The sequence below is a fragment of the Cnephaeus nilssonii genome (genome assembly GCF_951640355.1).
Source record: "Cnephaeus nilssonii genome assembly, chromosome: 17".
In the NCBI taxonomy this organism is placed as follows: domain Eukaryota; kingdom Metazoa; phylum Chordata; class Mammalia; order Chiroptera; family Vespertilionidae; genus Cnephaeus; species Cnephaeus nilssonii.
This window is the reverse complement of record NC_137088.1, coordinates 32,711,650-32,733,594: the sequence shown is the minus strand read 5'-3', so window position 1 is coordinate 32,733,594 and position 21,945 is coordinate 32,711,650. Positions and strand designations below refer to the sequence as shown.

Sequence of the window (21,945 nt, the reverse complement as noted above, 5' to 3'; positions counted from 1 at the left end):
TAATTTCACTGTACAGTAAGATATCACCCCTGCAGTTAAAAAAAAACACAAACAACCCACAAAAACTAACAAAACCCCCCTCTGGTCCACAGGATACACTAACCAGCCACGCATTCAGTCTCTCTATCCCTTGTCAAGTGACATCCAGAAAGCCACGGAGCTTGGTGGTATTTCTTTATCTCCCAGTGGCAATGGAGTCTTACGTTTAGCTCACGGCGCTGATTCAGGCGGAAAGGCCAGATGGCCACATAAACAATCTCTTTTTACCCTTTTGTAGAGCTGATATAAGCTGTGCCCATTATGTTACTCAACATCCTTTAGGTAAGGGTCCATTTGATAATTTTTTAACCATTTGTACGCCATAAGTGTCTATAGATGCAAGCGGCAGACCTTTTTAAATTAAATTCAAAATATCGTGGCAGTTAACTGGTTAAATTTCATTCAGCCATAAGAAAAAGTACACTTCTACTAACAACTTCTTCAATTCCGATGAGAACAGTATATTCCCCATGTTTCTCTTAATTCTTGAGACAAGTTAGAATTAACCTTTATCATCAATTGTGATAGCCACTGAGCCTGGGTTCCTGGTGTGACAACTGTCTCACTGTCTTTAGTTAACGTTAGTTCTTCTACTCTTGTTTACCCTGCCTTTACTTTTCGTCTCCCATGAATCTTTTCTAGAACTCTGGAGGGGGGGGGGTGTTAAATCTATAAAAATGAAATGAAATCTTTATGGCTTCCTCTGTGCCCCCGAACAGATCACAGGAATGTGTCCTTCACATTTATTAGGTTGTAAACCATTAACACACTCTGTCGATGTTTCTTTTGCCTTCTTTGAGGTCTCTCTGTTCTGGGCCCTGTAGGGTCTACTTTCTCTCCTGACTCATATATTCTTATGCAGTTTGGTTTTTGTAAGGCCCATACATTATTTCAATTATTTTTATTTTTTTAATTTTATTTTTCTTTATTTAATTTAATTAATTTATTTTTTAAATATATTTTATTGATTTTTTTACAGAGAGGAAGGGAGAGAGATAGTCAGAAACATTGATGAGACAGAAACATTGATCAGCTGCCTCCTGCACACTCCCTACTGGGTATGTGCCTGCAACCAAGGTACATGCCCTTCAGTGGAATCAAACCTGGGACCCTTGAGTCCGCAGGCCAATGCTCTATCCACTGAGCCAAACCGGTTAGGGCTTTTCTTTCTTTTATTATTTCAATTCTTTATCCAGCCTGACTGGATAGTCTCAGATCTGGTGAAACACCTGCTATGTGATTAAAAAAGCTGCCTTCCATCTTGGCTTAGTTCTATGCTGTGTCATCTATTTTGTCCTTTCACCTCAAAATTACTGCTTGTTCCAAAACACCCCACTTCACAGCACTCTGAACCTTCCACAAGGCTCTGCCTTCATCTGGGGCAGTGGTCGGCAAACTCATTAGTCAACAGAGCCAAATATCAACAGTACAACGATTGAAATTTCTTTTGAGAGCCAAATTTTTTAAACTTAAACTTCTTGTAACGCCACTTCTTCAAAATAGACTCGCCCAGGCCGTGGTATTTTGTGGAAGAGCCACACTCAAGGGGCCAAAGAGCCGCATGTGGCTCGCGAGCCGCAGTTTGCCGACCACCGGATCTGGGGATATATGGTATTTCACATTGAGCTCCAGGGTGTCAGATTATAAGCCCCACTGACTTCTGTGGGATTGTCTGATCCTTCTCTTAGACCAGTGGTCAGCAAACTCATTAGTCAACAGAGAGGCAAACCGCGGCTCACGAGCTGCATGTGGCTCGTGAGCCGCAGTTTGCCAACCACTGTCTTAGACTGTTCAGTTAGAATGGTTAGCAAAAGGCCAACTGTTAACATTGCATAAGATCTTAGTCTCACTTATAGTTAGAATAACATATATAACTAGAGGCCTGGTGCATGGATTCGTGTACTGGTGGGGTCCCTTAGCCTGGCCTGCACCCTCACCCAGGACACCTCAGGGGATGTCGGATAGCCAGTTTCGGCCCAATCCCCACAGGCCCGATCCAGACAGGAGGGAGCCCGATCCTGTGCGTTGAGCTCTGTCCCCTGGTGGTCAGTGTGCGCCATAGTGACTGGTCGACCGGTCGTTTAGGCTTTTATATATATAGATAGAAAGCATCATTATATTTGTCATTGAAATATCCTCATAACTTTGGAAAATCCAAGTATGACATCTTTCATGGGACTATCTACCATTGTGTGGTAGAACCCTTTAAGCACTTATCGAGTTTTTGTGTGGTATCAAAGAATATCCACAAGTAACTGAAAAGATTAAAAAAACTCCTCCCTTGTCCAATTACCTATTCATGTATGGCTAGATTTTCTTTACATATTTCAACTAAAATAATATATTGCAACCGAATCCAGAAGCAGATATGAAAATCCAGCTGCAAAAATGTAAAACAATACCACTTTTCCCACTATTTGTTTCTTGCTTTAGAAAGTAGTTATTTTTAAAAATAAAATGTTATTTGTCAGACGCCTGGTTTTATCATAGCATTTTTTTCAGAAGTTAATAGTTTTTTTTAACTCTTATTTTAAATTTTGAATATGGTAAATACTGATAGCTATAACTCAGATAAACAAAAGCTCTTTGGACCCTCAATGATTTGTAAGAGTATAAGGGAGTTCTGGGACCAGAAAAATTTGAGAATTGCTGCTATAGTCTATGAGAAAATGTTCAAAATCATTTTAAAAGAAAATATTTAAAAAGTATTTTACTCAATAAAATAAATCACATATACTAGTAAGCCCAAAAGAACTGAAGACAAAGCGAATGCAAGTGTGGTAAAATACAAGGCAGAAATCCTCAGGAGACAGGAGAGACCAAGGAACAGAGAAACACAGATGGATACACCCAGTCACACAGATACACATGCTAATTTTCCAGGTTCAAAGTATCACATTCAAGTCCTCACTAACTCTCCAGAGCTCTCGCCAGCAAAACACTGGAGGCCTTCTCAGAATAGGAGGGAACACAAGGACCTCCATCCAAACTGGAACTCCTGCCCCTTCATGCTGCTCTCCTAACCTCCACCATCTCACTCCCCGCGAAAGCATGAGTCTGTCCCGACCACTATGACCTTCCCACCTGCTATTTCTCTGCCTCCCTCACTGGCCTACTTGCTGTTTCTTGAAGAAGCTGGCATGCCTCTCCCCCCCCCCCCCCCGCCCCCGCAGGACCTTGGCATGTGCTGTTCCTTCTTCTTGAATGCATGTTCTTACTAGATACCCACAGGGCTCCCTCAGCTGCCTTGCATCATCAAGCATATGACCTTCATGGTGAGGCCCACCGTGCCCACCTTATTTTAAATTGCTCAGTGGATAGAGTGTTGGCCTGTGGACTGAAGGGTCCTGGGTTCAATTGTGGACAAGGGCAAGCACCTCGGTTGCAGGCTCCATCCCCCACCCTGGCGGGGCACATGCAGGAGGCAACCAATCGATGGACCCCTCTCACATCGATATTTTTCTCTCTCTCCCCCCCGTCCCTTTCAATCTCTCTAAAAAAATAAATGGAAAAATGTCCTCGGTAAGGATTAACAACAACAACAAAATAAATAAATAATAAAATTGCAACTCCTCACCCCAGCACTTAATGTCATCGATAGGTTCTTGAAAATATGCAATTTTAAACAAAATGACATATAAGAAAACAATTTTACCCTAGGCCAGTGGTCGGCAAACTCATTAGTCAACAGAGCCAAATACCAACAGTACAACGATTGAAATTTCTTTTGAGAGCCAAATTTTTTAAACTTAAACTTCTTCTAACGCCACTTCTTCAAAATAGACTCGCCCAGGCCGTGGTATTTTGTGGAAGAGCCACACTCAAGGGGCCAAAGAGCCGCATGTGGCTCGCGAGCCGCAGTTTGCCGACCACGGCCCTAGGCTAATTGATATACACAAGAGTTAAGTTCCTCCAGCATATTTCTGGTCACAAAAACATCACCAAACTTCTAAATAAAGACCCAAAAACACTTATAATATTAATCATTTAAGTAAACGTGAGCTATACATACATTTTTAAAAGATTTATAAAAAATAGTAAGATCATTCTTTTCCAACCCCCTCATTTCAGTCCAGGGTGTCCGGTGACCAAGGCCTCTCCCAGCAGCTTAGGGCACAAGGCGGGACCCACACCGGACAGGATGTCCTTCCACAGCAGGGCGCTCTCACTCCCACACCCACCCACGTTCAGACGGGGACAGTGTGGACACTTCACATCACGTGCACATCTTCAGGATGTGGGAGGAAACCGGATCCCCAGAGAAAACCCACACAGACATGAGAGAATGTGCAAGCTCCATACAGTGGCCCCAGCCAGGCATCGGATTTTTTTCCCGTCAGTGTTAAAATGAAACCTTTTTCGAGGACTTGCTGCACTTGAATTTGAGCATGGCTGAAAAGCCAGGTGGACGGACAGTCCTCTCCACTCTGCACTCGGGTGCAAACGGGGCCTTGACTTGCAGGGCCGCTGCCCATATTCCGTTTGCGCCATCGATCACCGCTTGCACCCTTGCCTCCGTCTCCAAGGTTAGCTTGATCACAGCATTGTTTGCCTAAGTGATTCTTTTTTTTTTTTAATCTTTATTGTTGAAAGTATTACGTAAGTCATCCTTTTTCCCCCATCAACCTCCCCCAGCCCACTCCCCTCCCTCCCACCCACCCCCAGGCTGCACTCACCTATTAAATTAGCCTCCTCCCCAGTATATCCTAGATACCCTGCTTTTAGTATTCTGGGATCGAACTTGAAAACAAAAGAAACAAAGGTTGTGGGTTCCATTCCCAGCCAGGGCACATACCGAGGTTGTGGGTTCGATCCCTGGTTGGGGCGCACATAGGAGGCAACTGTTAGATGTTTCTCTCTCATATCGATGTTTCGTGGTGCTCTCTCTCTCTCTCCCTTCCTCTCTCTCTAAAATACATTTTAAAAAATATCCTTGAGTGAGGATTAAAAAAAGGAAACAAATTTTTGGCAATGATCTGACCAACTAAATTCCAGTATTTCCAGCTTGATTAAATCTTCCTTCCCCCAATTACTCAAGGCAACTTTATTAAGTACGCAGATGTCAAAAACCTTATAATGATAGTTTCTATATAAATTCTAATTCTCACCATGCAAAAAAAAAAAAAAGCCCCAATCTTGAAAAAACCTCTTTAAGTTAATAGCCAACATATCTACTCTGTAGAACTTCATAGGGCTTGTTAATAAAATTTGGTGTAGTTTCATCAGTACATTTTTTAAGACATGGCAGACCGAGAGTGAAGTAACCCTATCCCGTACGCATTCTTAGTGAGAACCAGAAGTCACTCATTCGAGGCCACGCTCCTGGGCCGGACTGAACCCCATTTTCCTGAAGCTTCTGATCAGAGGGAAAGGCCGAGAGTTCCGCAGCACCCGGGCCGCTCAATCCCTCACGCACGTACATACGTGATAACAAAACTGCACAGACAGAGCAACTTTCTCCTCTCTCTCCTGCGAGTCCCCTTCTATAAAAAGAAACTTAGAAATAAAACCCAACTAAAAAAAGAACACGCTGCATTAGGATACTGACCTGGAATCCTGCAAAAGTCAAACCCACAGTCCATTTTGGGCCCGTGCGCGGCCCATGTCGCAATGGAATCTACTGCCTGGGTCTGCCGTCCCCGGTGGAAAGTTCCTGACAACGGACACTGAGTGCTTCAGTGGCCCGGCTCCGCCTTCCCACACATCCTCGCAGGACATTTTCTCATAGTCATGTCGGCTGCCTGCGTCAGACCGCCCCACGTGACGGGGTGTTAGAAACACACGCATCAGATCTCGAAAACAGATTACAAAACAGAAGCCCTTTATAGAATTCAGCTGTGTCTAGGAAAAGGCAAATCCTCTCGGTTTGCCCTCTCCAGGCAGCCCAAGAGGGGCCGAGAAGAGCTGGGTTTATCAGACCTCAATGCACTTAAGCTATCAGATTCAAGAAGGCGTAGTATGACAAGGGAATTTTGTTTTTCAACTGAAATCCGGGCCCTTCAAAAGGCTAAAATCAGGAAGCTGCTGGAGTGCATTCAACAGAGAGGGAAGCTGGCTCGCACGGCCTTACCTGAATATATTATTTTGGAAAGGTAAACATTCGCTCTCTGGACTTGTAGTTGTGTGCATATGGATTGTGAGAACGAGTATTTCCAGATTCATGAATGATGCAATGTGTCCAGCTAAATATTCAGGCTGCTTGCTGGAAAGATGAAAGGGGGGGAAAGTCCTTGGTTTCCTTTTTCTTTTGGAAACAGTATTTCAGGGCGGCCCGGGTACCTTGGGTTCACCTCAGGATCAAGCTTGCCCAGACTCCGCTTGCTTAAGAAACCTGGCAAACAGGCTTCGGGCTTTTCTCTGAAGCCCTGGAGAGATGTAACCGTTTCTTGTCTCAACCAAATTCCACTGGCACGCCAAGTCCCTGACGAAGGCGTTTTCACTCTGAACGCGGTAGGGACCGAGTTACCAAAATGGCCAGGACAGGATTCCTGACCCTCGGGACTTTTCATTTGAGGGGTGAGCCCTAGACCATCAAGAATTGGTTTCAAGAGCCAAACTCCACTTTCTTGTGAACCTAAAGGGGCCTGCTCCCCTCAGTTGCCCGCCACCTCACAGGGAGGCGGAGGGAAGAACTGCTGTACGTTTTGGCTTCTGCACAGGAATGACCCTGCCGCTAGCGGCAAGGACGGGCTATCCTAAAATGGACCGAGCACCAACTGCTTCTTTGGTGTCCAACTAGCTACATCCACCTCCCATTGCACCCTCCTTCCCCACCCACAACCCGCTCTGCGCCCCGGCTTTCTGGGGACTCCTGCAAGGCAACGAATCCACTTTAGACTGGCTCTTCCTGGTGAACCAGAAACTGGGCAGAGCGGCGTGAACGGGATAAAGGTCATTGAAAGCACAAGGCGCAGCGCTGGACACACAGGAAGGGGTCAGTGAGTGTCGGCTGGAGTCAGCTTGAGAACTGACTGTCTGGCTCAGCGGGTGGCCCTGGAGAGAACCGCTCATGCCGTCCACACTGCATGCCCCAGGCAGGGCGGTCTTTTGAAAACACAAGGGAGGTCAAATTCCCCTGATGTGAGGATACAACCCAAACCCTTCACTGTGGACTGCAGGGCTTGCACTGTCCCCGGGTCCTGTCCACTCTCTGTGTTCGCCACGTAGGCCTCCCTCCACTTGCTCCACTTGCTCTACTTGCCAAGGCTCCACCGGCCCTGGTCCTTCACACGCCAGTCCCAGCACCACCCGTGGCGGCCTCACTCGCCTGCTTCGGGCCCAGCTCAAACGTCACCTGAGGGACCACCCCATCTCTGTTTGCTCCGGCCTGGCCTCTACTTGCCCTCAAACTGTCTGACTTACTTCCTCCGTACTACCTAACCTCACCTGCAATTACCACGTGGGTTTGTCTGCAGGCTCGCTGTCTACTCAGCCCAGCAGAAAGGAAACTCCAGGAGGAGAAGGACCTTAGCCGCCCTGTTTACCGCTGCACCTCCGGGCCGCGGCCATGGCAGGCACTCAGGAAATAGTTGTTGAATGAACACGTGGGGTGGCTATGCACATAAAACACAAAAAGGCTCACCCCGACTAACCAAGCAGCCTGCTCCCACCTGGCACTCCTGATCCCCTCACCCTGCTCTGCTTTCCTCTCTCCCGCAGCACTCACAACGTGCCCGTGGAGCACACCATTCGTCACTATTTACTGTCCAGCGGTCTTCCAGACTGAAGCCCTACCGGGCAGTAACGTACCTGCCCTGATGTATCGGAATGCCCTAGAACAGGCCTGACGCATAGCAGGCCCCCAATACATGCTCCTTTCCTAAATGAACAATCTGTACTGCAAACAGACATGGTTTTGCAAATGAGCATTCTGCATGGAGAGGCACCGTAAATATTGCCATTACCATTTTCCTCTGCCAGAATTTCCCCCATCGGTTTGGAATAAAATTGCTTTTGTGTGATCCACTCCCCATATTCCTTCATTTAATTCCCTCCACAATCCTGCAGGCATATAATATGGAGAAACGACTGCGTATCCACAGGGTTAAATGAATTACCAGAGTCCGAGCCCCACGCACGGAAGCTGACCTTATCCCACCCCCAGGGAAGGGCCTGGCTGGCGGCAGACCCGTGCCTTCTGACGGCAGCGCCCTGCTCATCCCCCGCCTCACGTGCACCTGCACATGCAGCAGCAGTGAAGTCAGAGCAGCTGACCTGCTCCATCTGGCACACAACGGCCTTGCGCCGAGGCCAGCTGCAGGCTCACTGGGCAGGGTCAGCACTGCGGAAGCCCGCAGCAGGAATAGACCCAGGCTGAGACTCACGAGTTAGGGCTGCCGGGGCAGCCAGCCCGAGTCACGTGCCAGGAAGTCACTGAGAAATGCTGCCTGTCATGAGCAGAATGTTCCAGAGAGGCCCCCAAGAAGGGCAGCTGAGGGCCAGAGTTAAGGAAGGCAAGCAGACCCCTGACCAGGGGCAGCGGGCACCAGGGCAACCTGAGCACTGCTGGATGACGAGCCTCGGGCCTGGGACCCTTTGCGGCTGGTTGGCACAACCGGCGTTTTCAAGGTGCCACCCGAACATGCCGTCAATCACAGCATCACTTACAGCACAGAGTGTCCCCAATGCCAGGCCCTTACACGATACCCATACGTTGTCGACGTAAATTTTTTAGTATTAAAAAAGTTGATATTTAACAGTTTGCTGCTAATTCAGTCGGAGAATTCAGGAGACAGAGGATCAGGATTGGCTAATCCGAGGTGAATTCATGTGCCTCCCCTCCCCACCACGAGTGTTGAGCCTTCTCTCTCACTAGAGGCCTGGGGATCATGCAGCCCGGACCAGGGGCCCTGCTGGGGACCCATCAGTCAGGGCACAGAATGAGATCCGTGGGCACGAGCTTTGGGTTTGAGCCTTCTCTAGGACAGAGGGAGGGTCTCCCTGCTAACATGAAGCAGAGATACAGTCTGCAAGGCTTGTTAAAACCCTAAATCCAAGTCCCAGCATCTTTACCAGGGCTCCTAAGATCCTCTGACAAACGTGTGCCTCGATCACAGGAGGATAAACTCTGCACGGACAGAGACCGTTTGCCACAGTCTCCCGAGCTCCCGGCACCGCGCGTGGCACAGACCAGGTGTTAACGGGCCTTTAATTAGATGAATGCAAACAGAAGAGGCAGCCACACACTAAGCTTGACCCACCACCCTTGGCACTGCCACCGAGTTTTCTGGATCCAGTGTTAGGTCAATGCTATTTGTCAACTATGCTAAAATGGGAATATATTCGACGAACATAAAATAAGTCAAGAAGGCTGTTCTGACCTGGTAAAAGGAAAAAGAAACACGCACACACACACACACACACACCCCAAATCAACACTGCCTAAAGCTGAGCTTGATAAAGACAAGCCAGGGCCGTCCACTACCCAAAAAGTCGTTCCTCTTCAAATAAGTTCAAACACGGAAACACAACTTAGAAACACCAGAAATGCCTTCTTCTTACTGCCGTGGCTCAAAGGAAGGAAAAGAGCAATCCTTCAGGCTTTACTGATAGGCTTTGTGCTGTTAAAGACAAGACCACAGGCCCAAAATGGAGTTGCTCAGGACCTTCCTGTGTCTCCCTCACGCCACCAAAACGAAACCTAACTTAGCTGTGGCTCTCCCAGAAGTGCAGTCTTAGACAAGTCAATCAGAAACGGACCGGCCAGCATTCGTGAGGTCACCTTCCTGACACACCCCTGCTGTCGCCTATGTGGAAAGTAACCTTGCGATAACCAACCTGCATTTTGGCTCCGTGTGATTTCCTTGGTTTGCTCCCTTCTGCCCGTAACATCTCTTGCCTTTCAATTAGATTGGAGGCTGCCCGATTCATGAGTCACGGAATAAATCCAGTAAGACCTTTACATTTCACTCTGTTGAATTTTGTTCTTTTACCCTTTAAACTCCAAGGGTTTGGCCTTCGTCTCCTGACTGCTTGGGATGAATTGGCAACGGACTTTTTAAAAATCAACTTTTTTTTTTTTTTAATACTAAAAATGTAAAGTTGGCAACACGTGGGGTGTGAGGCCTCGGTGTGGGGTGTTTGTGAAGAACCTCGTTTCCACACGATGTTTTCCCTCCCAGCACCCCCAGGGGTCTCCCTCCCTGGACCGGCTTCTCAGGCCCTTCCTGCGTCGCCCTCCCTCAGCCTCCTCTCCCAAGGAGCTGACTGGGAGAGGGTGCTGGGCTGAGCCAAGCACCCCAGGGCCTGGGGCCTGCTTCTGGGTCACTGACCTTGGGTGCTTGTGCTTCCCAGCGCACTGATGGGTGACCCACTCAAAAGCAGACACAAACCCTCTTCCCCCATCGGGCAATCATCAGTCAGAGGGAAAAGGCGTTATAACGCGTGCCTATAACGGCAGTTCTCCGCAGAGCTGCATGGCAGACGCACCCGGGGAGCCACAGACAGAATGGGAGCTGGGTGGCCCCCGACACTGAGTCGGAGCTGTGGCAGACAGGGTCTGGGCAGGGGTGCCTTCTGCATGCTGCGGGAAATGACCGCGTCATGCTGTGCACAAGAGCTGGCCCAGGGCTCCTAACTACACTGTGCAGACGTCCCTTGCTGGTGACGGAGCCCCTCCCGGCAGCTTTCCGGAGGGTTGCTGTAGAGTGACACTGCCATCCCACCACACTTGCGTCAATGTCCCCAACGTGACTTACTCATCTGGCAGGCGAAGGTCGCCTAAATATGCCAGCCACGCGCTGTGCCTCTGGATGCCTAGCAGGCACGCGCACGTGCCCGGTGCCATTTACACACCCCAGCCCGTTTAAGCCTCACAGCAACCTTACTTAGCAAACGAGGACACCGAGACCCGGAGGAGCTGTGCAACTTGACCAAGGTCATTTGGCTACTGTGCGGCAGAGCTGGGGTCCACACCCGGAGCTATGATTCAAAACCACACTCTCTGTGTTGGGTTGAGGGGCACCAGGAAATAAACTTGGCTTTTCCACACCTTCTTACTATCGAAGCCTCATCAGCTCACGACCCAGCCTACTTGCCAGTGTGTGCACGTTGAGTAAACTTGTAGCCTGGCCCTGAGCAGGGCTGCCACGCACAGGCGGGCAGGTTATGCCTGTGGTGTGCTGTGGGGGTGAGGGGAGGCGTGGCCAGTAAAGTGCCCTGGTGAGGCCTGCATCCCCTGCCAGAGGGGGCCACGCCTTTACTTTAATACGGACCACCCGGTGGCCCTGGGGTGGACACTTAACGGGACATGGATAATTTTCCGTAACATTCTACTTTTATTTTCTTAAAAAACATAAACTTCAAAGTAATGTATAACATTCAAAGATATTATTTTGATTTTGATCCACTTCCATCTCAAAATCATATTTGTCGGATGCCTATCATCCACCAGTTACTGAGTGGAACACAGGAGCTACTACCGGATGGAGGTATAGAAAAGGCGTAATGGGGAGACTAAAGCTGCTGAACGAGGAGAACTGAGACCCCAAGGCACTGGATTAGTCCGTTCATGACACAGGGCTCTCCCTAAGGGTAATTTGGGTTAATTTAGGGTCAGCCAGACCATGTCCAGTCCTGCACAGTGGCGAAGAGCCTCAACTTTGTTGTCAGGTGGACCTGGCTCTGTCACCTCTGGCTGTGACCTTGGATACATTTCCTTCTTAAAAAATGTTTTTGTTTGTTTTTATTGATCTCAGAGAGAGGGGGGGGGGGGGGGGGGGAGAGAGAGAGAGAAACACGCCCTGACTGGGGATCGAACCTGCAATCTGAGTATGTGCCCTAACTGGGAATCGAACCACCACCTTCTGGTGTCCTGGAGCCAAATGAGCCACAAAGCTAGGGCAGGACAAGTTTCTTCATCTGCAAAATGGAGCTAATAAAAGAATCTACCAGGGTTAATGTGAGGATTAAACGGTAATACTTATGAAATGTTTGGCGTAGTGTCGTGCACAAAATCAAGCTTTAATAAATATCAGCTATTATTGGTATTACTGTTACTAATTAATTCTTCTTAGTCGTCTTATCCCAGGCCCCCAATCTGGGGGCAGTGAAGCTCCTCAGTGGCAGGGAAAATGCTTTACTTCTGTGTGCCCGGCTCCCACTCCCCTCACAGGGCTTCACACCCCGAGGGGCTCACTGCGTTCTTCCTGAAGCAGAGGGCGGTGACATCTGAGACTCAGCTCATATCTGGGCATTCAATTACAATTATCACCTAATGATTTTCTTTCTTTAGTTGCACTGTTTGTTAACACTTCTTTACATGCAGAAAAAGGCATTAAGAATTTAAATAGCTCTGGTAGGGGGGCTCAGTTGGTTGGAGCGTTTGTTGCCCTGTTTCCCAGAAAGTTGCGGGTTCAATTCCTGGTCAAGGCACATACCTAGATTTCGGGTTCAATCCCCAGTTGGGGCTCATATAGGAGGCAAATGATCTATGTTTCTCTCTCACATCAATGTTCCTCTCTTTTCTCTTCTCCCTCTTCCTCCCCCCCCTCTCTCCATATTAAAAACAGAATTTAAATAAAAATCATTCAAATTGGCTACTTACTACTCATTCTGGTAAGAAGCTCGATAGGAAGGAGACCAACATAATTTGTTGAAGACAAATACTTAAATCGCTGATAAAGTTCCATCATGTGTACTTCCTTGTCCCCTGAGTCAGAAGATCATTCCAATCTGGCCAGATAAAACAAGGCTAGGCTACTGTTCATTGGATCACGCGCCTGTTTTACATAGCGTCATCTTCACCTTCATAAAAAAGGCTCCCTGGGCCCTGCCTCATCCCCTCTCCCATCTGTTTACCGATTCCTGGCCAACCATTTGCTCCTCTCCCCTCACACCAAGGGGATGTTTGGAGGGCAAAGTCTCTTCTCTCTGACTTTAAACCAGCACCTAATAAGATGTCAGTTTCGGTATGATTTTTTTAAGTGAATACTTTGTTGTTTTGGTTGCTTATTCTTTTTAGTTTAAGTCTCAGTTTAATGGATTCATTAGATTGTCATTTGTTCAGGAAAAAATGTGAAAAAAATTTTGGTTCAGTTTGGGGCTTAGCACACTTATGTGCTTACTTTAGATTTTGGTTCAGGTTTCCACTGAAGCCCTTGATTAAAGTTTTTGACAACTTTCAGAAATAGTCAATAGTTGCAAGCTTCCCTTTTCCGGTTCCACTCCTCCTAGCTGGTTATCTCTGGCCTCAGAGGGTAGAGCAGGGCCTCTGCTCACACACTCCTGGGTTCAAATTCCAGTTCTGCCACTTAGTAGCTAATTACCATCTCAAGACCCATTGTTTTTGTTTTTTTGTTTTGTTTTTCTAATCTATTAAATGGGAGAAAAGTGCAATTTAGTTCTTAATAGGATTAGATAAGACAATACAGACACAATGTAGCATCTCATTCTATTGCTCTTTCTCACCCTGATGATTTTCTGTGAAAATTCCAGAAAACAAAACAATACCTACAACTCTTTCTCTAGCCCATCTCATTATGATACCAGCAACCAATGTAATGCTTGTTGGTGGAAAGGGTGTGGGAAGCAGGGGTATTGTGTAAGTTGGGATTTCCCTGCAGCTGAAGTGGAGAATGAGTGGCTTGGAGCGTCTCAAGCTCCCAGGTCTTCAGTGAGCCCGGGCAGATTAGCTCTGCAGGCTGGACCGTCCGGAGCCACTGGGCTCAGGCCAGGCTGACCCCAAAAGAAGGGAGTCAGCTAAAACATGCTGGAGGAAGGTAAGTGCAAAAGCAAATATTTAGGCCCAGCCGGGCATGGCTCAGTGGTTGAGCATCGACCTATGAACCAGGAGGTCACGGTTCGATTCCTGGTCAGGGCACATGCCTGTGTTACAGGCTCCATCCCCAGTGTGGGGCGTGCAGGAGGCAGCTGAACAATGATTCTCTCTCATCACTGATGTTTCTCTCTCTCTCTCTCTCCCTCTCTGATAGGAATAAAAAATATTTTTTAAAAAGTAAATATTTAGCAAACTAAAATTCTGGTTAAATTTTATCATGTTCATTTAGTGTGGGTTAATTATAGATATGGTAATGTAATTGAAAGAACATTTACGTTTAAAGAATAGGCACATGGATATAATATTACGATAAATAAAGCCAATAATTGTGCATTAACAGATACAAAATCAGTAACATATTGTTCCCGGGAATCCTGCATGCCCATTAAAGATATTGCCTCCCCGCTCTACCGCCCTGAAGCCCTACTGGGAAGGGTAAGTAGAGAATAAGAACTCTGAACAGCCAGAGAGCGCCTCTTAGTCAGTGGTCGGCAAACTCACTAGTCAAAAGAGCGGCAAATTGGGGCTCTGGAGCCGCAGTTTGCCGACCACTGCCTTAGGTGGTTTCTCTAGGTCCACAGATTGCTCCTTCCTGTCTGGGTAAAGGCAGTGTGACGGCCCTCAGACCAGCATCTTAGCCCCAGATTGCATTATTACTGAGTTTCTTCACACAGAGAAACAACACAAACATAGAGTTAGGAGACAAAGCTGGAGAAGGCAAAGCCTGTTACAACCCGAGTGTTCTGTTCCCATCACACCTCATTCTGTTCCATCCTCAGCTGCTGGGAAGGGGACCTTTAAGCACGTAATTCAAGTTATGCTCTGAGTGGCAATCTATGCCAGCCGGGAGGAGAGAGAGGAGGCAGGGCAGAGGGGTGTCCTGGACCAGGAGAGGTGGGGCTGGAGGCAGGGTACAGGGGGAGGGAGGCCACGGAGGAAAGGGTTTGGGACTCCCTCCTCTGTATCAACGCCCTCCCTAATAGACAGAACCCCAATAAACAGAACCCAGGTGCACTCAACTCGTGGGAAGGTCTGGCTTACTGTGCCCCTGAGCCTGCCCACTCTGCTCTTCCAGCTGCCATGGGGTCAGTCACAAAAGGAAGTCCCACAGGCGGTTCCTAGCTCCGAGAGTGAGCAGCCCCTCTCAAAAACACGACCCCTTAGACAGTCTTTCCCTAGCAGAGGCTTTCTCAGGGCTGTGTCTTCTGGTTCCTTTACGTTGGAGGGCCACAGCCCATTCCAGCCCACAGTGCTGTGCCCACAAGATGGTGCTGAGCCCACACAAAGACATGCTCTTGTGTTCCAAGGAGCCGGGAATCCGGTCCCCGAATTCATTCTGGACACGGGCAGATAGTAAGCATCACTTCCAAATAAACAGACATCGGGTGTTTTCGATAACAAGGAGCAAAGAGCGTGCTTGTTAGTGGAGCGTGCACTCCAACTCGTCTTGATTTGCCATAAATGGATTCTAGAGATTCTTCAGATCTGGGGTGGGGGCCCCTCCACCCAGTGCGGGAATTTCCTCCTTGGAGGAGCAGTATTCACTGGGAACAATCAAGGCGCTCTGAACAGTCACCTCTGCCACACAACACCCCTTTGAAAGTTTACTCTGCTTATTCAGACCCTGGGCTACGCATCGCAAATTCCTTCAACTGTTCCCTGCTAAAAAGAATGTTACTGACAAAGGGAACTTTACAGGTTTTTTTATTCCGATCCTTTCATTTCCGGGATGAGAAAATTAAAGCATAGAGAAGTTAAGTGACTTGCCTAAGATTCCACGTGTGACCAAAACCGGTGTCTAGACTTCCGGTTCCACACGCCTTCCTATACCATCCTCCGCCAATGGCTGGCTCCGTTCTCCCCTCGTTTTCTTTTTCCTCCTTCCCTTCCAATCTAACAAGGCTGAGATTTTTAACCGAAACTCAAAAACTCCCTTCTCCATTCCGGTTAAGTTTTACCAAGTCCATTTAGTCCATTATCTCCAGTCTGATGGAATGTTTACAATGTCAATTCTATCTCAAAATATATCTAGTGACTCCTTCGACATGTTATGCTGATTTCTGCTCTAGAAACTTCCAGGTAAGATTAGGATGGTGATGTCTGTGACAAAAAGGCATGACTGTTCTCTATGCTCACCTCCCACTCGGATCATTATTTCAAGATCAAGACTGTTATACTAATGACAACTTGGAAAATATTTTTAAACCGGTTAGAATACAAAAATAAAGCCTTGGCTTCATCTTTAAAGAGGAAGGGGGTTGAATCCACATTAGCAGGAAGTGGCCCTGTGAGGAGCAGCTGGGGCCACGTCAATACATTCATATGTTTGGGATGGAGATGCTGAGACCACGGGGGGGGGGGGGGGGGGGGTGAGCGCTTGCACTGAGAGCCGGGAAACGTAAGAGCTGCTGAAAACAGAATGACTGGGAATAACCTAAGAGTAAAAGAACAAGATGTCAAGTTCCCGGGAGCTGACTGTGGTCCTCCGGCTGGTCCTCGGTCACAGGTGACCGGATCTAACCCCTGACTAGTTACATTCTCTCTTATTATTGCTTCAGGAAGCACAGCAAGCCTCTAATTTTCTGACCATTCCTCTCCATCCCTGCATCCTCCCTAACTAGCTTGTTTTTCTGGGGCTCTTATCCCAGCATCATCGTACCCTACCTCAGCAGGGAGTTCAGACAGTCTGCAGTGGCCCAGTGCCCACATCCACGTCCCCAGAACATCACCTTCCCCAAGGCCAATTTCTTGGACCCAAGCACCAAACAAAAGCAAGAGTACCTGTCCTTATTCCGGTTTAACCCTCTACCATTTACAAATCACTTTCATGCACACCATCGCATTTTCTACCTCACGAACACCTGTCCTTATTCCGGCTTAACCCTCTACCATTTACAAATCACTTTCATGCACACCATCGCATTTTCTACCTCACGAACACCTGTCCTTATTCCGGTTTAACCCTCTACCATTTACAAATCACTTTCATGCACACCATTGCATTTTCTACCTCATGAACACCTGTCCTTTAATTCCTGTTTAACCCTCTTCCATTTACAAATTATTTGCATGCACACCATCTCATTTGCTTTCTCATGACACCCCTATGGACTGTGAAATATTTCCATTTCAAAGATGAAGACACTGAGGCTCAGAGAAATGAAGCCAAAACCCAAACACCACATAGCTTGTCATTGGCAGGGCTGGGTTGTCACCCCAGGTCTTGTGACTCTGGGTCACAAACTTTTCTCAGCGCACTTAAAGGAGACTACGTTTATGGGATTTCAGATGTTAGGAGACATAAGTCACCAATCTCATCTTTTGGTGTTTTATGGTTGTGCTTGTTTTATGTCAAATTTCATGCCATAAATGTATTTGTATTTGCCATACAAAAAAAACCCCCAAACACCTATATATCGTTAGCTTTTTTTTAACCAATAAAACCGATTTTTCCTGATCAGTCTATTCACCATTAACACACTGCTGGCGAGGTGATCATCTGCGCATTCCACTTTGTGAACTCTGCCGTCCTGCATTACCTGACTGCACAGCATGGTGCTGAGCTCACACAGTAAAATGGGAATGACTCCTGAGATGATTACCGTCATACTGAGATGAAGCAATGACTATCGAGACTTTAGCTACCAAATGTTCAATTAATGGTATTACTCACAGACATACATATGACCACTGTATACTACTACTACATCTTCATTACATTCGTTCAAACCAAGTACTTTTGTTTTCTTAACAAGTGTCTGATGAGGTATAAGGTAGCAAGGTCCAATAACTCAGAAAAGCAGAACAACTATTTCATCCCCTTGGCCTGTTAATTCTTTAGTTCTTCCCACATTCAGCAATCTCTGGAGTCCACAGTCCAGGGGAGAAAACAGACAAGCAGACTTAACAGCCCCTCCCCAATGACTGAAACGCTCTGCAGGCGTCCTCAAACTACGGCCCGCGGGCCACATGCAGGTGTTTTTGCCGTGTTGTTTTTTTACTTCAAAATAAGATATGTGCAGTGTGCATAGGAATTTGTTCATAGTTTTTTTTGTTTTTTTTAACTATAATCCGGCCCTCCAACGGTCTGAGGGACAGTGAACTGGCCCCCTGTTTAAAAAGTTTGAGGACCCCTGCTCTAGCGGGAGGCAGCTTAAACTGAGTTTGGGGAAAGGGTCAGTGAAAAGAGGTGGAACTGAGTCTTGAAAGACAGGGAGCATAAGAGAAATAAGTCAAACAGCGAGAGACAAATACCGTATGATTTCACTTATATGTGGAATCTAAAAACAAAATAAACGAACAAAACAGAAACAGACTCATAGAGACAGAGAACAGACTGATGGCTGCCAGATGGGCGAGGGATTGGGGGGTTGGGTGAAAACGTTGAAGGGATTAAGAAGTGCAAATGGGTAGTTACAAAACAGTCAGGGGGTGTAAAGTATAGCATAGAGAATATGGTCAATGATATTGTAGTAATTTGTATGGTGCCAGGTGCGTACTTGAAATATTGGGGGGATCACTTTGTAAAGTCTACCCACTATGCTGTACACCTGAAACTAATACAAAATAATATTGACTGTAAACTGTAGTTGAGAAAAAAAATTTAGTTTCTGGGTGCCACCCGAGACTGGCTGAATCTGAACAGCCAGGAGCACGGCCCCAGAAACCCGCGGTTGGCAAGTTCCCAGGCGCTTCAGAATCAAGGCTAGGTTTGGACACCGTATGAGTGTCCTGCGGCTGCCATAACACATTGCCATGGACCTGGTGACTCAAAACAACACCAAGTTATTCTCTCACAGTTCTGGAGGCCAGAAGTCCAAAGTCAAGGTGCCTGCAGGGCTGTGCTCCTGGGGGATCCAGGAGTTCCTTGGCTCATGGCTGCACAACGCCAACCTCTGCCTCCATCTCCACTTGGCCTTCTCCTCGGTATGTGTCTTTCCTCTGTGTGCTTCTCACAGGGCCCGCCCCATAATCCAGAATGGACTCATCTCAAGATCCTTAACTAGCTTACCTCTGCAAAAGCCTTTTTTTCCAAATAAGGTCACATTCATAGCGTTGGGACCTATCTTTTGGGATGGCCACCATTCAACCACTGCCTATACCAGTGATGGGCAACCTTTTGAGCTTGGTGTGTCAAACTTCGCCAAAAAACTGAGCATAACTCGGGTAGTGTGTCACTTTGAGGAAAAAAACATTATTTCGCAAATGTTTCATCCTCAGGAGCAGCAAATGCTTCATCCTCGGCATGCGGCCGCCTCAGCGGCCGCGTGTCATCAGAAATGGCTACGCGTGTCAGTGCTGACACGCGTGTCATAGGTTCGCCGTCACTGGCCTATACCATGGCAGCAGTTCATCTGGATGAGTGTGAGAGGGGATGAGGATGCAGAGGTCTAAGCTAAGCTCCCTGACAGTGGCAGGGAGAGAGGAAGAAAGGGGGAGAGAGCAATTCAGGACTACTCGGACCCACGGCTACACGTCCAAGTCTCAGGCGCATAGAATGTACTATATGCGGGATGTAAAAAATCATCACAATCATAAACTAACAAAATTCTAGACTATGTTACCCTCAAAATATAGGGAAGAGCTTTTTTTTTTTTTTTAAATCCTCACCTGAGGATATTTTCCCCATTGCTTTTCAGAGTAGAAGGAAGGCAAGGAGGGAGGGAGAAAGAGAAAAACAGACACTAGTTGCCTCCTGCACATGCCCCCACTGGGAACAGGGAGTGGACCTGCAACTCAGGTACGTGCCCTTTACCGGGAATCGAACCCTCGACCCTCGACCCTTTGGTGAGAGGGGTGATGCTCCAACCACTGAGCCCCACCGGCCAGGGCTAGGTGAGAGCTTTGAAGGGCTGAAAAGGCTTTTAGTTAATTCACTTTCTAAACTAAATTAATTTTATATGAAGTTAGGAGTTCATCCTTAAGATACTGTGGACACTTTCTCCTCACCACCCCAGCAGCTTCCGGTCCAGACAAGTCACTGTGGTAGCATGGGATTGGCTATTTTTGTCTTTCAAATTGTTTCCTTAGGAGCAGGCAATATTTTTGGTCACCAATGTTACACCTCCCTTCTCACCACCCACCAGCGGCCCCAAATCTTCACTGAGAGTGGACTGCCCCTCATTTTTACATTGATTCATGTACCAACATTAAAGTCCTACAGTATAATTATATGTGTCAGTTCCCAGACTTGCAAAGGTCTTCTGCCCTCTCACAAAGGAACTGCCCTGCTTGGCAACAAGGTTTGCAGGCCAGAAGGCCAGTGGGTGGTGGGGAGGGTGGAAAGGAATCAGGTTCTATGTTGAAGTTAAAGTCACAGGCAGGAGACAACAGCTCTCAGAATCAGATTCCTAATGATTTCATCATACGTCCCTACAGTATAATGTAAAGGGCACCCCCCCCACCCCCTACCCCCAAACACTGACCCAAAGCACCCCTTAGCTAGCAATCTGCAAGGACCAGTCCCTAGGCCAGGCTGTCTCCGTGTTTGACCACAGCATCCAGAGCAGAGCTGCCTGAATATTAACATGCACGAGTCAGCTGGGGATTGATTATAAGTGCATTTTCTGACACAGGGGGCCAGGTATGTGTGGCCCATCTTCATGTAAGTCAGGGGGGAGGAAACCAAAGTTGCTTACCTGCTGGTGAAACGATAGCTATAATGGTGGTGATGATGCCAATGACAACAAAAGCTAATATATTTACTTTCCACGTGCCAGGCCCTGGGTTACGTGCTTTACAGACATTATGACTCCCTTAGCACCAGGAGAGCTGAGGAAAATGGGAGTGGTTAAAAGATGTTTAGAAAAAAAGGAAACATATTACAAATTCCAGGATGTGCAGAAGGTCAATCAAGTGTCACCAGAGAGAGGACGATTCTCACATTGTCCCAGTCCAGCACTAGTTAGCAAGCTCTAAGCGCTTGATATTCCAGAAAGCATCCTGGGGCCAAACAGGTCAACACCACAGACCAGGTATATTACGATATGCCTGCTGTCTTTTGGTGCCATCCTGGTTAGCCTCTGTGGGCTTGGCCCCCTTCAGCTGCCTTGGGAGTGACATGCCCGCACAGGGAGGGCTTCCTTTGGTGGGCTCCTCTGTTCCATCCCAGGATGGGCACACGCAGCCCTGGGCGGCTGAATCAAGGCTGTGCCTGGTTCTCTCCAGCTGTCCTCCAGATGTCCTTGGACATACATGCTGTGTTCTGCTGCTGACTCGACTGACAAATCCCTTTGCCTGGATGAGATGGACATGGTTTACATCCAAAGTGGCTTCTTTATTTGCTGTGACTTTTCCTTGGGCAGGGTCTCGGAGATCGTCAAACCCAACACTCGGCAGGAAAAGACTGGGCAGGCTGCCACTGAGGAAATCCAGACTGGTGGACTGAGTCAGATGGTGTAACTCTGCAACTGTCAACTGCTGACCTGTTTCTCTCAGCCCCACATTATTTTTCTAAAATTTCATGCCCTCCAGTTTGCCACATTCTAAACACTCTTTCTTCTCATACCCAGCCCACATTGAACATTCATGTCACCTTCCTGTCCCTGTAATGTATCTGAATTTCAGACTCTAATCTATAATAAAATGAGAATAAATCATTTATAAGTTTTGTTCCGCTTGTAACATTTCAGTATCTATACAATGATTCATTGTTCCCCTAAAATGTAAATGATGAGGTATAAGTATTCAAGCTTTCAAAACAACCATATAACAGTTCTTCAGGACCCCACCAGCTGCTCATTCCCATGTGGAACATTTCTTAATATATGAATCCTAGGAGGCAGAGGGGCAAATACCAAACTCTGCACTTTGCTTCAAAAATCACTTTAATGACAGGGTCAGCTCAAGCTTTGAGAAGGAAATGATACTCAACTGCTAATCGGCACTCCAAAAAACCAGACTCCTCCCAGAGGCACCCAGCTCTCATTTTTAAAGGAGGGTCCCATCTTCATCATTAGCAGGTGATGCAACGAGAAAAGCAGCAATTGCTGAGAATGCACCGACCTTTCTCAGTAGCTGCTTGCTCAGTCAGAGCATTCCGAGTTGACATCACGCTCCATCATTGCGACACGCAACAACAATTCCAGAAACTAGATCACAGAACTGGAGCATGGACTACCTGGTAGTTG

General features: G+C 47.3%; 1 protein-coding gene across 11 annotated transcripts in view; it reads right to left on the bottom strand.

Moving 5' to 3' along the window:
• Positions 1-21,945, bottom strand: part of ZBTB38 (zinc finger and BTB domain containing 38) — a 127,661-nt gene that overhangs the window by 8,874 nt on the left and 96,842 nt on the right. For 2 of the 11 annotated variants that reach the window (XM_079794661.1, XM_079794662.1), the window contains exon 1: positions 5,588-11,748. The exons of the other annotated variants lie outside the window; for them this stretch is intronic. The gene's annotated coding sequence lies outside the window, so the exon portion shown is untranslated. Of the gene's footprint in view, positions 1-5,587; positions 11,749-21,945 lie in introns of those variants that run through there. 11 annotated transcript variants of the gene reach the window in all.